The sequence below is a fragment of the Phoxinus phoxinus genome (assembly GCF_949152265.1).
Source record: "Phoxinus phoxinus genome assembly, chromosome: 5".
Lineage (NCBI taxonomy): Eukaryota > Metazoa > Chordata > Actinopteri > Cypriniformes > Leuciscidae > Phoxinus > Phoxinus phoxinus.
In genome coordinates, this window is record NC_136880.1 from 28,049,900 (window position 1) to 28,067,927 (window position 18,028).

At 38.4% G+C, this 18,028-nt stretch overlaps 1 protein-coding gene and 1 long non-coding RNA gene across 10 annotated transcripts in view; one reads left to right on the top strand and one right to left on the bottom strand.

Annotated features, from left to right (window-relative positions):
• ctnnd2b (catenin (cadherin-associated protein), delta 2b) overlaps nt 1-6,626 on the bottom strand; it is a 78,745-nt gene extending 72,119 nt beyond the window's left edge. For all 9 annotated transcript variants that reach the window (XR_013797523.1, XM_079612015.1, XM_079612012.1 and 6 more), the window contains exon 1: nt 6,371-6,626. The gene's annotated coding sequence lies outside the window, so the exon portion shown is untranslated. The remainder of the gene's footprint in view (nt 1-6,370) is intronic.
• A 9,571-nt stretch (nt 6,627-16,197) lies between these two features.
• Nucleotides 16,198-17,484, top strand: LOC306999136. Its single transcript, XR_013797744.1, has 3 exons — nt 16,198-16,655; nt 17,117-17,148; nt 17,276-17,484. It is a non-coding gene; the product is annotated as an uncharacterized lncRNA (long non-coding RNA).
• Nucleotides 17,485-18,028: the final 544 nt, after the last annotated feature.

The following is an 18,028-nucleotide window of genomic DNA, read 5'->3' on the forward strand; positions in this document are numbered from 1 at the left end:
CCAGCAGTATTTTCAATGTTAAATCAGGCTTTAGTAGTTGCTGGAATTAATGAGACAAAGAAAACAAGGGCGGTTCATTAAGAACTAGCATTTGGAAGATAAATATTTATGTGAAATCTCATGCGAAATCATTAAAATAAAATTCAAATTATTACAAAGTATATTAGTTATATAACTTAGCCTATATGCCGGGGGATGGAAAAACAAATATTTTACAGCTTCATTAATCACACAGACATTAATCGGTCCTTTGTATTCTGACTGCGGACATATTTGTTTATTTATTGTCTCGACACACAACTGACAAGGTTGGGAATGAAACAGCAATAAAATTCTGAGCACACTGCAAGATTAAAATGTTCAATAAGGTCTTAAAGGAAACTAATCTCTTTTTCTGTGAGGCTGCCACACTGGGAGATGACGTTATGCTCTCCTGCACAAAGCACTCGAAATGAGACTGGAGATAATGTGTCTTTTATATTGCAATAGGTATATTTAATTAACCGTGTCTTTGCTGTAAACATTTTTAGTGGACTAGAAGTGTATGATACATGTATGATATACGCATTCATTGAAATTTAAATAAGAGTGACCACTACAAAAACTTGGTTATGCCATCACTATATCACTGCACATTCTGGAGCTAATTAACTATCGGCAAAAGTCTTGGTGGAGAATTGTATAGTTTTCCAAGACATGTCTCCTTGCCTAAAATGTCAACGATACATTGAGAAGCAGCGCAAATGTGAGGCAATTAAAATGCTCCTCAGATCATGTTCTCAAAGGACAGCTGAGCGTGACATCGATGATAAAGAGTAATTATGTGAGACTTGCTGTGATCAAACAGGCCCCACTGCTTATTAGGGCTTTTTCTCCTCTATAGTCTCTGGTGGTGATGTTTGAGTGCATTTTATTTTTTTTCAATGGCCACCTCTTCCACTCTTTCCCCAGCATATTAAAGGTAAAGCCTGTGCGCATTAAGAACTATAATTGAAACAATTATCCCTTTGGTGTCCGTTTACTGACTTTTTCAGTCTCTTGTTGAAAAAAAAAGAAAGAAAGAAAAAAGCTCTCCGTTTAGTTCTTTTCTAACTCACTGATAAAAAAATGTTTGTTTACATGTCACTGTATGATTAACTTTTCAAATATGTCTGCAACCTTCAACTTCCATGAAGGAAACTACTGATGATTTGAGACATGCCAGGGAACTGACATATATTTGCAATTCTGCCTGGAAAATGCATCATGGCATGGATTTTTCAAGCGTGGCACGGGGACATTGCTGCCATGCCTGTGTAGCTCTGGGTGGAAGTGGTTGGCTCAGTAAGAGCCCTGACCTAGTATGGGATTAATGACTTTGCTGCTGGAGAGAGTTGACATTGCTGAAAGCTGTGTTTACTAGTGTTATCTATGTACAAGTGGCAACAGTGGAAATGTAATACACCCACTGAGTTCTCCAAGACAAAGCAGTGTGTTATTCCTTAAGGATGCAGAAAATGAATCTAATGGAGACCTGAACTTGCAAATGTTCACTGTGTCATGTCAGCCCATTTACTGTGTTTGTTTATGTAAAGCTAATTTAAGACCACATTCTGCATTTGTTTCAGATTGTTTTCACCGACATGCCGGGACCCTCTATAATTGGCCGCTGAATGATGGCTAAGAGGACCCCTACTGGTCAAACAATAGCAGGACCCAAACCTCTCACTAATACAAAAATGTTCAATTATCTTACTTGGAGAGATGTCAAAATCAAAAGCAAAAAACAAATATTTTCATTCTAACCAGTGATAAATCTTCTCATCACAGGTCTATGACAACTGCAACATCTTAATTATGCATTCTGAAAAAAATAAGGTTATAAGATCAAATACAAAATATTTGGGGATTATAAGTACTATTAAGTATTTTTACAGTAATAAGAAGAAAAGTAAAGTAATTAGGCTATAGCAAAATTAACCCAGAACCCAGATCCTGAATGGGATTTTTGTTAAATGGTTAACACAAGCTCAAGATATTTTTCACTTTTTATTCTACGAAACAAAATGCATCAATAACAAAGGGAAATAATTTCCTTGTTTTCCCGACTAAATGATTATCATTTATATACTATGGAAATGTCTCTCTCTAAAACATCTGAACAATGTCTTGAGGTGTGGTAACCATGGTATAAGCATAAAAATTGGCTCATGAATTATTAAAAAATAATGCACACCAGGTGTAACTCCGCTTATTATTTTTCAATAATTGAACGGCTAGTTGCCTAGTATTATGTGCATAATGAATGGTTGGCTGTAGATGACATGGATAATAAAATAAATGCAAAATTGAATTGAAGTTTAAATTATATTATTTTATTATATACTGTAACGATAAAGGTTGCCAGTGATCAGTTGTCCAGTTGAATGGTCACTATGCAAAAGCATGAAGTATTCCATCTAATAATAATAATATACCAAAGTATAATGGCATATTAAGAGTATAACACTTTTTTCAAAAGCAAGTTCATTACACAATGGCTATTTGACTGTCAAGTTATCTTATACCATGACTGACCTCTAAAAATATACTAAATGATCATTCAGATGAATTGATAATATATTGCATAAATAATCTCACAATTCTCATTTAGAAAATCCAAGATATCTCAAATGATTCCAATTAAAAAGCAAACTATTCCGGTTTAGGTTGGGAACTTTAAACCATCCTTTAAACAAAACAATAATGACATCTGCAAAAACAACACTAACCTTCCTTTTGAATTTATTTTGGTTGGCAAATCTAAAAATAGGTACCCAGGGCCCTGCTGTCTCTCATATTTCATATTTCATGTGTCAGTGGATTCCTTAATCATAAGTGCAAATGCTCAGTGAGCACAGCTTGTCTCTCCTCACTCCAGGTCTGCATAATCCAGGCAGTCAGGTAAGAATGTGTTTCTGCCCTCCTATCAAGTCTTTTCTGGAGCATTGACAGTGGGTACATAAGCAAGGCAGCTCCCCGGTGCATTGGCAGTGTGCATAAGAAGATGTTTCTATGGAACACTGGCTAAATGAAGTTGGGTAAAGATCGCTCACTCAAGCACTTGATCTGTGTGGAAGGCAATGCTGGGAAATAAGGCCCCACAGTAACAGTAAGACAACTTAATGCACAAAGGATTCGATTTCAAAATCAGATCTAAATTATTCTGTATGGTCATAATTGCAGAATGAACAAAAACACGACTACAAAATGAATAAATACATGTGGGCATGAAATAATGATTTGAGTGGAAATTATAATCTTACCTGTATATTAGCAAAAATAGTCTATTACAATGTACAAAACAATAGGCCACAAGATGGGCAATGCTATATTAATATTATTTGAATAGTGAAGTCTTTTGAGGTAATTTTCACTAAATAACCAAGACGCAAGATGGTGTGGTGTAATACAAGATGTAAAAATTGTAGAGTTTGTCTCACAATCAAGAATTTCAAAGAGCCGTGTAATAAATATTTTTAATAAGCTACTGTAAAGGATTCCCAGCATGCAGTACTACAGTAATACATTTGTTGTGTTATGAAGGAAAATATGATAGTCTGCAATGATTTCACAGTAAAATTCTGAATACAGTATTTTGTAGTAAGAAATTTCTGCTAAATCTCATAATATCCTGTAATATCGACTGCCATATTTTACAGTTTCCAAAGCAGATTTATCACTGTAAAAATATATATTTTCATGATTTGTTATCACAACTTTTTATCTTTTGTCAAATCAACTTAGATAATTAATGTTGTTCAGATAACATAATATTTTCATCAAACCATTTTCTATCAAAACCATTTTCCCTCGTTCCAATTTTTTTATTTCAATGAACTCAAAATGTTAAGGCAACAACAAACTTACTTTTTTAAGTTTTTTTTATTACAGTGAGATAATAATCTTCAAAAATGACAGGCAAATAAGCTAGTAATATGCATGTACGCATCATTTGTATTTACAAACTCTTAACTAATCTGTTCTCTTGCACATCCTTTGAGTTTAACTTCTATAATATTGGCATAGCTAGCTACAAAGTAAGTGTACACTTCAAGCCTCAAAACGAGTCATCAAAGATTCATCAAATTTCAAGTCACTATTCTGCAGATCTTCAAAACTGAACATATAAAATAAATATATGACTCTGCACTCTCATATCCTCCTGTATGACAGTTATACATATCAGCCAGTGAGTGTCAGCTCAGATGACAACAATGGCAAGCGTCTAAACAGCTTCATCTCTGGGGTCATTATCAGAAGAGGAGACTGAGTAAATCCATACTGTCAAGTGGCTGGAGTCAAGTCTGATATTTATCAATAGGCCTATTACTTTCACCTGAGCAGAACAATGAATGCTATGAGCATGATATAGTCTTCCTCTGTTTCCCTATGACAAAACGGTTCAAAAAATTAAGGTTAATAAACACTGTTTCCTCAAAAAAGGTTTAAAAATGTTAGCATTTATAACAACGCAAAGAAAACAAGAATACAAAAACGGCAAAGGTTACTGCAACTTCAAAATAAATCTAAAGAAACTGCAGTAAACCTGTTAGATCATAGAGTATATGAATATGAAATGAGGCATATCAAAATTTGCCTACCTCTAGGTGAACAACGATCAAATATAACAGAAAAATGCTAACAACCTAAAAGTGATGGTTTTGATATAATGACAAAAGATAACAAATCGTTGTTAAATTGCCTATTATAAGCACCACTGCACTCAATGTGCTGAAAGTGCACCATTTTAATAATTAATAAATAATACCAGCACTTTGCTTTTGCACATTTTGATGTCTTCGCACCAAGTTTGATGGGTGAGGTGTTTTTAATGTATATTGCACTAATTTGCTTGCTTTCAGCTGCTCGTCTGCTGAGATACCTCAGCGAGGTCTTCAAGTGTACGTGACTTGTTACAAAATGCATACACAGCTCCTGCAATCATATGCAGCTATATAGCAAGCAGGTTAATACTAGTATGCATACAATATTTCACAGTCATGCACTGTTGCTCCCTGAGAGCACACTCTTACGCATCAGTACATTAAAATGGTGAATACCAGGGCCAAGGTGCTGAAACCTTTCTGCATAGAAAAAAAAAATTCCATGTATAATTTATGATCAACCTGAGAATGTCTGATCCCTTGAACGATCAATATTCTCTCTTTCAATATCTCTCCATTTTCTCTCTCTCTCTCTCTCTCTCTCTCTCTCTCTCTCTCTCTGATTTTTTCAGCAGAAAAGTACTTGTGTGAATTATGGCATCAGTAAATCAAACCCTTGCAACTAAACTTCGCCATTAGCCTACTTCTTGTTGCTGCAAAAAAAAGAAAAAAAAAATAGCTGCAAATAAAAAGTTACAGTAAACCTGGGGATTCCCAGAATTCTGCATAATTCCCAGTGTGAAACATCCCAGTATTTTTACAGTACAGTTCTTGCAACCACAGCAGCCAGGTTGTTATAGTGAAAATCAAGAATAAAATTCATCAATGTCACATCTATCCATTAACAACTGCTAATGCATATTGAGCACCAGCATACTGATCACATACAATGTGCCATGTGTGGGAAAAGATAGCACATTATTCAAAATTCAATAAATAAACACATGAGGGCCTAAAAGCTACCATGAGCTGAATTGTTGTTTATTCTCTTCCAAGACGGCCTCACCTAAGTGCAGAGAAAGGCAGCGAGTCTAGCCACAGTAGGCTACAGCCCTCCCATTTCCACATCAGCACACCTAAACTAATAGGCTTTATTCATCGTCCATACTCCAAATCTATTTAAACAATGTTTTATAAAGGATTTGTCAATATTAGACGATCAAAAAATAAAAATTTCAGCAGTAATGCTAGAAAAAACGAGGCTTCACGAGCTAGTAAATCAAGAAATTCAAAATGAATGGACACAAATGAAAGCGGTTCTTCGCATTCAAAAGGCACTGACAGTTGGGTTTTTATAACGATTCGAGAGAACATGTTGTAAAACTACAGAAAGAAGCAGCGGTCATATCCGTGGAGTGTAATCTTATAAATACATCATTGAAATTTAGGTCAATAGGGAAGTAATAGGTTTTCTGTACCCCCCCCCCCCCCCCCCCCCCCCCCCCAATCCGTCTTGGATGGAGAATGATGCTCTAATGGATTCCATTTTCAGTTCCCAGCATCCGCTCATAGGGCTGTGAATACGAGCATTAAATGCGATAAAAACCACTAAACACACATAACAGGCTCTGTTAATACGCGTACCGACGGTTTCGCAACTGTTTCGAGCTTTTTGTTGGCAGATATCGTGGTAGAGGTGGGGAATGTGACAACTGGAAATGCAACTGGAATGACATTGCGCTTACCGTGTAATATCCAGAGGAACAACGCTCTTCTCGCTTCCCCTCCCCGATTAATGCCGACAATTCACAGCGAGCGACACACGGAAATCATTTCCAACGAATGGCATTGAAAGCAGAAGAGATGCTGGTGTGCCGAGGAAAGGATAGCATCCGCTAGGTATCCAAGGAAAATCGTGTGGATAGAAGGAGACCGGAAAACTGCGGTGGGTAGCCACAGACACAGCAGCAGCAGCAGCGCCTGCTCTCTCTCTCTCTCTCTCTCTCTCTCTCTCTCTCTCTCTCTCTCTCTCTCTCTCTCTCTCTCTCTCCTCCTCCTCCTCCCCCTCTTCCCTGCTGGACCATCCCCATACAAGCACCTTGCTGCAGTGATGACGACGCGTCCCATAGTGACATCTCGCGGTCACGTATGGAATTGCACATCTATGCTCCCGTAGTAAACGCCAAACAGAGCGTCAGAACAGGGTTTAGCCTACGTGCAATTTTCAAGTTGACAATTATGGCTTTATATTATCGGCTACATTTCTTTATACGGTTCATCCAAGTCGTTGAACGCTTATACAAAAACAGAAAAAAATCCTGAAAAATATCCAACCAAAAGGAATACTGATTATAAAAAAGTAGCCTAGCCTATTAGGCAGATGAGTCTACAAAAATGGGCAAATCCAGTTATTAGTCCTTCTACAAAAAAGATGATTGTTTCACGTAAATATACCCTCCTTTTCAGGTGGACTGAGAAAAAAAAACGTGTTCCATTATTCCTGAAAGCTCTCAGCCAATCAGATTAGAGGTTGCCAGACTGAGAAGTGCTTTTTAGTTGTGTGTGCAATATCCTTCAGACTGTCATTTCAGAGAATATGGGCAGTTGGTGGACATGCCGTGTGCAGCTTATGTTCACACATTTGTTTTTTTAAGATACCTTTTAAAGAATGTTTTGTTAGATGTAAACTAACTTATTTGTAATAACATGAATCATGATTGGATGATGATTTGTCTTTTCAGGCATGGGGAGGTAATGGAGGTAATGGATCATCTAATCAGATAAAGGACATTTTCTGTTTGATCAGTTTAGATCACCTTTGTATGCCCAGACCAAAATGTCAGCATGATGTCATGTGAGAGGCACCACTGTATGAAAAGACTGTTAATCCCATTTCTGCCTGCCATCAGCCAAAGCAACACACAGAGAGACAGCGTGTCTGGATGGGGTACTTCCGCTCTGGAGCAGTGGACACAGGCATTCATTCACTCCAGTGGCAGTGGAAGAGGATGAAAGGGCACAGATTCCGATTCCAATACAATTTGTCATTGGAATACAAATGTTCTGTTTGGATACACAGTCAGAATCATAATCCATAATCCAATCTAGCATATAGCTTACTTTATAATGCCACAGCAAAAAACAAAAAACAAATTCTGGGACTGCCAGACAACAGCAACTTCTGAAGTAATGAATTACACTGAAAATGTAGCAATAATAATCTGAAACACCCAAAAGTATAGACTACTCCGAATTTAAAGAGGGTAATCTAAACTTTACAAGTATTTCAAACTGGCTAGCAAAACCAGCAATAATAAAGCTATAATTGTATTTATAGCGAAGCAATTAAATGACACAAAATAATATGGATCTCCATTAGACTTACAGTATTAAGCTAGAATAAATAAAGTAAAAAAAAAAAAAAAAAAAAGCTAGAACCACACGAATTAATCAGCTTTAGGCTATTGCCATGTGTGCTATACACAAGGAATTTACCTTGGCAATGAAGCTTCCAGGACACAAATATAAATTTAACAAGACATAATAACATTTAAGTTAAAAAAAAAAAGTATAAAGACAAAGATAGGTTTAGTCAGAATAATCTTTTACAGACAATGAGCATACATTATTGTTAAGTAAAATGAATAAATATGAGTACTATAATAAGGATACTGCACAGAAAAGTGGGGTATTGCATTTGGAGTCATTGAACTGTTCAAGAGGGAAATAGCCAGTGGGAAGAAAGTGTTCCTGTGCCTAGATGTTCTAGTAGTGCCTGCAATCTGAGGCGCCATCCGGACTGCAACAGTTTAAATAGGTTGTGGCCGGTGTGAGTGGAGTCTGTGATGATTTTACCTGCCTTTTTCCTCACTCTGGAAGAGTACAAGTTCTGGAGGGTGGACAGGGGGGAACCAATATTCCTCTCTGCGGTCCGGACTGTCCGTTGTAGTCTCCTAATGTCCGATTTGTAGGCTGAACCCACCAGACAGTAATAGATGAACACAGGACAGACTAAAAGACGGATGAGTAAATTGTGTCAGCAGCTGCTATGGCAGGTTGAACTTCAACCTCAGTCAATTTGATTGTCCCACTTCAGGTCCTAAGAGATGGTGGTACCCAGGAACATGAGTGGGGGGAGTGCTGGGGTGTTCCTCCTGAAGTCCACTATCATCTCCACTGTTTTGAACATGTTCAGCTCCAGGTTATTATGACTACACCAAACACCCAGCTGCTCATGCTCTTGTCTGTATGCAGACTCGTCACCATCCTGGATGAGGCAGATGACTGTGGTGTTGTCTGCAATAGGACTGAGTTGAAAACATTGTGACAAACACTATAGGCCTATGTTAAATTAATGTCCCATCGTTTATTGATACAAGTAGATGTTTTACAACACATTAAGGCATTTCAGTTAAGGGCGTTAATAAGAGTGCAATAAAATGTGACACGATTAGCCTAGTTATACCTACTGCACCTTCCATTATTTTAGGGGAAAATTGGGTCCATCGGAGACGTCCAATAGATTTCCTAGGCACGCCGAAAGAATACCACAGTGTTATCACCGGAAAATCTCAGAGTTAAACTGGGAGTTGTGAAAAATATGACACACCGCTTTTTCAGATGAGAAGTTTATATGTATCATCTTATTACTTTTATAATTCCTTTTATAACTGTATCATATATCTCTTTTCATTCCTTTTATAACTGTTTTAATTTCCTTGCTTTTATTTTGTGATTATTTTAATTCCTTTCTGTCTAAAGCACTTTGAATTGCCATAGTGTATGAAATGTGCTATATAAATAAACTTGCCTTGCCTATAATTTATTTCATTTAAACAGGACTGTTGAATATTTGCCATGAAGCACATCAGCTCAGAAAAAAAACTACACTGACATGTGCATTGCAGCCTTCTAAGAGCTTTGGGGGCTTTGCTCAATGTAGGCAAATTTTTGGAGAAAACTTTTCATATTCAGCATGTATTAAATAGTTGCATACACAATTTACTAAAGCTTTATGTTAATAGAACATCATAAATTCATTGTAGAAATATCAGAAATATTATCATATCATTAAATTAATTAGACAGGGTTTTATAGGGTGACCAGACATCCCATTTTCCCGGGATAGTTCCGTATTTCAGCTTTATTTATGGTGTCCATAGGGCCTACTTATTATGAAAAAATCATGTTTTATCCCGTATTTCTTCTTTCCTAAACTTTCCTTGCTAGGTGATCATATAAAAGCGAGTGAGTAGACTAGCAGTCTTCTGTCACGCGAGAATAGCCAAAGGTTGCCAATCTCGTCATAGTATATTTTGGAGAACAAACTTACCATCAATCACAATATGTTATCGATTAACTTGCAGTTAATGAAGGCGGGATATTAGAGAGTGTGGAGGAGATCAAGAAGGCTGCATCCAAAAACTTAAAAATGCTGCCTTAGAATCAAAAACTGATCAAAAACTGATTCCAAGGCTGGAAAGCATCAAGGGTGATATCCCATCTTCATCTAGTATCCCACCTTCATTCTGAATCCAATGTTAACTTCACTTCCTGTCTCCTGAGATACCTTCTTTCGATTTTTGAAGGCAGCATGGATGTATCCTTCGCTACCTTTGAAATACCACAATCCTATGTGTTCCATTCGGTGAGCTTAAAAAAGATAGATGGTGTATGAAAGTTGCGGTTTCTGGTCAGTTTGTGTGTAAATGAAAGTTTTTGACAAACGTTTTCCACTTCTGATTTCCACTTCCACTTCTTTGGGGTGGGTGCCAGTCCATCCCGTCCCATATTCCACCATGAGAAATCTGGTTACCCTACTTCTAGAACTTCCTCAAAACCTCCTCTTTCTACAGCCAGATGCTTTCATATCCATGGTGACACACTCTTAGACATTAGATAGCACACGTAGGTCTGCAAGATGTCTGTTAAAGATCACTTCATCTGGAAATCATCTACTGTTTAATAACATCGGATAGACGTTTTTTAAGATGTCAGTTTTACATACATTCTAAATAATAAACATCTTAAAGACATTTTCTAAACGATTTGACATTTGACAGGATATGTCCTATTGACGTATTGCAGATGAGCAAACACTCTAAAAAATAAAAAAATCTTCCAGATGTAAACACGCACATCAAATAGACGTCTCCATATATACGTATAGATATTACCTGTCAAGCACAAAAGCATCTATTATTATTTGATCTGTTGTGAACAGATATGACTGACAGGCAGAACTCGCCTCAAATGCTGCTCGCGACCACTTTTTGGTTTTTCTGTTTCCAGGGTCACAGCGACATCTCAGGACCGTTATTTCAGTACAAGTCAAGTCACATTTATTTATGTAGCGCTTTTTTCAATACAGATTGTTTTACAGAACAGGAAAATAATGCAAAAACGTTTGTTTCAGTCCAGCTTCAGCTTCAATCAAGTTCAGTGATGTTTCAATTTTGTTTAAAAAAAAAGTTTTTCATTTAGTTCATTTATATATATAATATATATATATATATATAGCCGCTCTGGAGTAAACAATGATGTCATCGTCCAGCTCATATATTATCATGATATATTATCAGGTGGTTGGAAAGTTCAGAGAGGCGGGGGCGCGCTCAGCTGTATTAGGACCTACATACCGCTGAGATCTGTATCCACACCCGGACATACAGCAGGGCCTGGCCCATCATGGTCCGAGGACCTTAGACAGGGCCAGAGAGCCAGTGTCGCCTCTCGTGTGCCTCCTCCATGGAGTTGTAGGTCGCAGAAGAGGCGCAACTCTGGGATCTGGTGTGATCCAGCACAAACACACACAGCGTCGGCCATGGATCACCTCCCCTGAGGGCGTGACTATATCTTAGCCCTCTCCACTCTTCCCCGACTCCCCAGACGCTTCTTACATCAGGCCTGAGGCTGGGCTCATGGTTAGAACAATGTTCTGATGGCCCGCCTCGGCTTGGTTAGTGAGAGTGCCTCTATCGGGCATGTAAAGGTGGTGGACCCCATCTTCATAAAGAACTGTCTGGTGAGTCTTAACTTAGCACGCCGCAGGTGAGCTGAGTGGTCTTCTTTAAAAGGCGAAAAATATTATTTAAACTGATGGCAGTTAAGCCCCATCCACACAAAAATTGAATCAGCCTTTTTTTAAGCCACTTCATCAAAACCTCTCATAATGAGGGTGGGGGAACGGATTCCGACAGCTGGTTTTTTAACGTCGGATTCCGTTCCCCCCCTCTCATTATTCTTAGCACTGAGGTTCAAATACTCAAAAAACTTTTGCTTTCCACTTGTCTCCTATAGCCTAGTGGTCTAAACTCTGACTTTTAACACTTTTGGGATTTTGACGACCAGAGTTCAAGTCTCGGGTCATCGTTTTTTTTTATTTATTTTTTTTATCCCATACTGTCCTATCATGATTAAAAGGCAAAAAATATTATTTAAACTGATGGCAGTTAAACTCCATCCACACAAAAATTGAATCATCCTTTTTTTAAGCCACTTCATCAAAACCTATCATAATGAGGGTGGGGGAACGGATTCCGACAGCTGGTTTTTTGCCGTCGGATTCCGTTCCCCCCCCCCTCTCATGTTTCTTAGCAGTGAGGTTCAAATACTCAACAAACTGTTGCTTTCCAATTGTCCCCTGTAGCCTAGTAGTCTAAGCTCTGACTTTTAATTTTTTTTGAATTTTGACTACCAGAGTTCAAGTCCCGGGTCATCGTTTTTTTCTTTTTCTTTTTTTTTTTTTCTTTCTTCATACTGTCCTATCATGATTAAAAGGCAAAAAATATTCTTTAAACTGATGGCAGTTAAGCTCCATCCACACAAAAATTGAATCAGCCTTTTTTTAAGCCACTTTATCAAAACATCTCATAATGAGGGTGGGGGAACGGATTCCGTTACCCCCCCCCCCCCCCCCCCCTCTCATGTTTCTTAGCAGTGAGGTTCAAATACTCAACAAACTGTTGTTTTCCACTTGTCCCCTATAGCCTAGTGGTCTAAGCTCTTATTGTGGCAAAAATTCATCAAACAAACATCACTGCGTAAGGGAGACTCAAAGTCAAATTATAAAATAGAAGTATTTATTCTTGCAAGAATAGGAGCAGTCTAATACACAGTTGTTACCCTGTGCAGAAGAGTGACACACCCCCGGACAGACTCAACAAGCTTTTATCTAAGATTCAAGGCCTTCTTCTTCAGAGCCCTCCTCCCAGTAGTCTTCCATTCAGTAATTTTCCATAGACAAGGAAGCCATAACACTAGTTTAGATTCGTCACTAAGCCCCCCCCCCTGCATCAAATGGCCTTCTGACATTCTAGGTCAGAGGTCCTTGTTCGTCTGTTCTCTGGAGTGCCTCTCCCTTCTGCCATCCCAGGTACATAAACAGAATCTTCTCACACTAACAAGTGAGAGTCACACATGTGACATTCTTTGAATCATCTATATTTTACTAAAGAAAAATGAATATCATAAAATCGCCACTACACTCTGACTTTTAACATTTTTTGAATTTTGACGACCAGAGTTCAAGTCCCGGGGCATCGTTTTTTTTTTTTTTTCATACTGTCCTATCATGATTAAAAAGCAAAAAAAATTCTTTAAACTGATGGCAGTTAAGCTCCATCCACACAAAAATTGAATCATCCTTTTTTAAGCCACTTCATCAAAATCTCTCATAATGAGGGTGGGGGAACGGATTCCGACAGCTGGTTTTTGGCCGTCGGATTCTGTTCCCTCCCTCTCATTTTTCTTAGCAGTGAGATTCAAATACTCAAAAAACTGTTGTTTTCTAGTTGTCCCCTAGTGGTCTAAGCACTGACATTTAACACTTTTGGGATTTTGACGACCAGAGTTCAAGTCCCGGGTCATTGTTTTTTTTCATTTTTTTTTTTCATACTTTTGGGATTTTGACGACAGGTCCCGGGTCATCGTTTTTTTTTTTTTTTTTTTCATACTTTCCTATCATGGTTAAAAGGCAAAAGATATTCTTTAAACTGATGGCAGTTAAGCTCCATCCACAAAAAAAATTGAATCAGCCTTTTTTTAAGCCACTTCATCAAAACCTCTCATAATGAGGGTGGGGGAACGGATTCCGACAGCTGTTTTTTTGCCGTTGGATTCTGTTCCCCCCCTCTCATTTTTCTTAGCAGTGAGGTTCAAATACAGTGAGGTTCAAATACTCAAAAAACTGTAGTTTTCTAGTTGTCCCCTATAGCCTAGTGGTCTAAGCACTGACATTTAACACTTTTGGGATTTTGACGACCAGAGTTCAAGTCCCGGGTCATTGGTTTTTTTTTGTTTTTTTTTTCATACTTTTGGGATTTTGACGACAGGTCCCGGGTCATCGTTTTTTTTTTTTTTTTTCATACTTTCCTATCATGGTTAAAAGGCAAAAGATATTCTTTAAACTGATGGCAGTTAAGCTCCATCCACAAAAAAATTGAATCATCCTTTTTTTAAGCCACTTCATCAAAACCTCTCATAATGAGGGTGGGGGAACGGATTCCGACAGCTGTTTTTTTGCCGTTGGATTCTGTTCCCCCCCCCCCCCCCCCTCTCATTTTTCTTAGCAGTGAGGTTCAAATACTCAAAAAACTGTTGTTTTCAAGTTGTCCCCTATAGCCTAGTGGTCTAAGCACTGACATTTAACAGTTTTGGGATTTTGACGACCAGAGTTCTAGTCCCGGGTCATCATTTTTTTTTTTTTTTTTTCATACTTTCCTATCATGGTTAAAAGGCAAAATATATTCTTTAAACTGATGGCAGTTAAGCTCCATCCACACAAAAATTGAATCAGCCTTTTTTTAAGCCACTTTATCAAAACCTCTCATAATGAGGGTGGGGGAACGGATTCCGACAGCTGGTTTTTTGCCGTCGGATTCTGTTCCCCCCCTCTCATTTTTCTTAGCAGTGAGGTTCAAATACTCAACAAACTTTTGTTTTCTAGTTGTCCCCTATAGCCTAGTGGTCTAAACACTGACATTTAACACTTTTGGGATTTTGACGACCAGAGTTCAAGTCCCGGGTCATCGTTTTTATTTTTATTTTTTTTTCATACTTTTGGGATTGTGACGACAGGTCCCGGGTCATCGTTTTTTTTTTTTTTTTTTCATACTTTCCTATCATGGTTAAAAGGCAAAAGATATTCTTTACACTGATGGCAGTTAAGCTCCATCCACAAAAAAATTGAATCAGCCTTTTTTTAAGCCACTTCATCAAAACCTCTCATAATGAGGGTGGGGGAACGGATTCCGACAGCTGTTTTTTTGCCGTCGGATTCTGTTCCCCCCCCTCTCATTTTTCTTAGCAGTGAGGTTCAAATACTCAAAAAACTGTTGTTTTCTAGTTGTCCCCTATAGCCTAGTGATCTAAGCACTGACATTTAACAATTTTGGGATTTTGACGACCAGAGTTCAAGTCCCGGGTCATCGTTTTTTTTTCATTTTTTTATTTTTTATTTTTTATACTGTCCTATCATGATTAAAAGGCAAAAAAAAAAATATTTAAACTGATGGCAGTTAAGCTCCATCCACACAAAAATGGAATCATCCTTTTTTTAAGCCACTTCATCAAAACCTCTCATAATGAGGGTGGGGTAACGGATTCCGACAGCTGTTTTTTTGCCGTCGGATTCCGTCACCCCCCCTCTCATGTTTCTTAGCAGTGAGGTTCAAATACTCAACAAACTGTTGCATTCCACTTGTCCCCTATAGCCTAGTGGTCTAAGCTCTGACTCAGGGGCGTAACTATCGGTAAGAAGGGTAAGCGGTTGCTTACGGGCCCGGACCAATCAGGGGCCCGCCCGCGTGACTGGACGATATTGATTGACAGGCCCAGGTGGGTCTCCCTATCGCATTTTACTACTTATAGTCTGATCGCATTTTAATTTTTTGCTTATTGATTTGAATAAATAATGACAACAACATATTTGACTGATCATTAAATAAATGTTTGAAACGAACAATGATGACATTGGTGTAATTTGTTTCGAATTGGGACTGGGGAATCCCCGGGTGAACATGCTCATTGCGTGCAAAACAGTAAAAACCGGTGAACTTGAGACAGATATGGAGTCGTCAAATTTTTTGTCAGAGCATTCTTTTTCTAAACTGAAACTGATAAAAAGCTATAGAGAGCCTAAGTCCCTCCCCTTCCGGTCGACCACCATGGGACCTTATTTCGGAAAAATATTGTATGGTAGTCAATGGCGAGAGACAACAAATATTTTGATCTCGTTTGAATTGTGCCCTGAATTACACATATGATGTTTGTCAATTTAAAAGATACATTTTAAAGTCAAGAAAGTCGCAGTTTGATGTAAAACTGTTGAGGTATAAGACTGTGAAAATACGTAATTACAAAGACTACAAACCCAGAAGGCGCACATGCGACGTCATACCTTTTCTCTCAATGAATGAAGCTAACTTTACTGAAGCTAACGTCTGTCATTTTTTCTATAGTCTTACATTATAATCCTATGTTACGCCGTCATGCCTGACTCGTGTTTTGAGCCAGAATACACACATACGAGCAACGGATCTTGTGACGTAGGCTACATAGTGCGAGACGAGAGATGTAAGCTGTGTCCCAATGTGAAGGCTACAGCCTCCGAAGTCCGTATTTGAAGGCCGATTGGCCGTATTTGAAGGCCGATTGCGTCACAGCGGCACGACGAAACGTCACAGCGGCGCGACGAAGGATGTCCCAATTCAAAGGCTGCACACCTGGAGGTCGCATTTTAAGGCCGATTGCGTCACCGCGGCTCGATGAAGGCTGTCCCAATTCAATTCGGCATCATCCAAAGGCCGTATTCGAAGGCCGGTTGAGTCATCGCGGCGCGACGAAGGCTACCCTGATTCAAAAGCGACGCCAAATGCACCCTTCATTTCCCCGTGAAAGAAAGGATGCATAAACGGATCCTTACGGCCTGATTCTATCCCATAAGCCATCGCGCGCCGGTGACGACAGCATTATTATTATAAAAAATGACGGCCGAGAGTTCGGTGGTGGACGGCAAATTCACATTTAAATGTAAGTATTATGTTTTCATTTACTCAAATAGCTAGTGAGTTAAAAGCCACAAGTTTTTCTTTCTTACAAACTTCATCTTAACTCATTCATCACCATTGCGTGGCTTCATTTGTAAGGTGGTATACAACTTGTCCTAATATTTAGTTTAATAATTGTTTCAGGGAGCAAGGAGCAGACATCTCAATTTATTAAATTGCAATTAAATAAATAAATTAAATACATTTTTATTGTAATATTTGCACTAGTCTGTCTCACTTGTGTATTATAAGAAATATCACTCACCCTATAAAGCCCACAACAATAAGAAAAGCAGTAGACAAGGCAATGGGGTTTTACTTTTATGTGTTTTTGTAGTGGTGTCATGCAAGCTACGTCTACAAAGGTTTTAACTATAAGGTTAAAACCTTTAACTATAATTTAAGGTTTTAATTTTTCATGTACCCTTTTCTGCTTTTTTATAGCAATTCTGGAGAAAATGGGTCTGCTGGGGAAGGTAATTAACTCTCATACAGGCCAAAAAAAAAAAAAAAAAAAGAAAAAGAAAGTTAATACACACATCTTAGCTGAAATGTATTGTGCTGTTGTTTTTAACAAGCCATGGTTAATTTGCTCTGCCTTAGGATTGCAAGTGTCCTGGGACAGGTGAGGGTGTGAGTGGGAAACCCACTGCTGAAACTTGGCCCTGGTTTGTCCTCATGGATGAGGTGTTGGGACAGAGGCACTCCCTGTCCTCATTGCCTTAATCCCTGAGGACAAACCAGGGTCAAGTTCAGCAGTGGGTGCCCACGGTGAGGAGGAGCCAGAGGCACCAGCACGAGCACCAGCATCAGCACCGGCAGCACCAAGAAGAGACCGAGAGGACGAGTTTTTGACTTGATTAGAGAAGACATGGGACTGCAGAGGCGAGGAGAGCACAGGAGAGGATGGACAGGCAAAAGAGAGAGTTTTCTCTTCTTGAAAGAATGATTGAGAATATTATATTTTTTTTTTTAAACTTATATTTTTTAAAAGGGAAAAAAATCTGTTTATTTATTTATTTTTATGCAACTTTAAATGTGTAAATAAAAGAAAATCCATTGCTCTGGACATAGTTTATTTTTGTAATGACAGTCATAATTTTTACATGAAACAAATGATTCTATACCTTTTTTACCCCCAACTATTTACAACATACGTTAAAAAATCTCAAAATCAACATACACATTTAAATTTACAGTACATAAAATAAGAAAGAATGATGTAGACTTGTATTGAGCTGAGTGGGAGACCCTGGTGTGCTGCTGGACCGCGACAGGCTCCACAATAGAGCCCCTGGTAAGGCCTCCTGCTGGTGGGACTTCATCTGATGGTGTTTGAATGCATATTTCCACTAT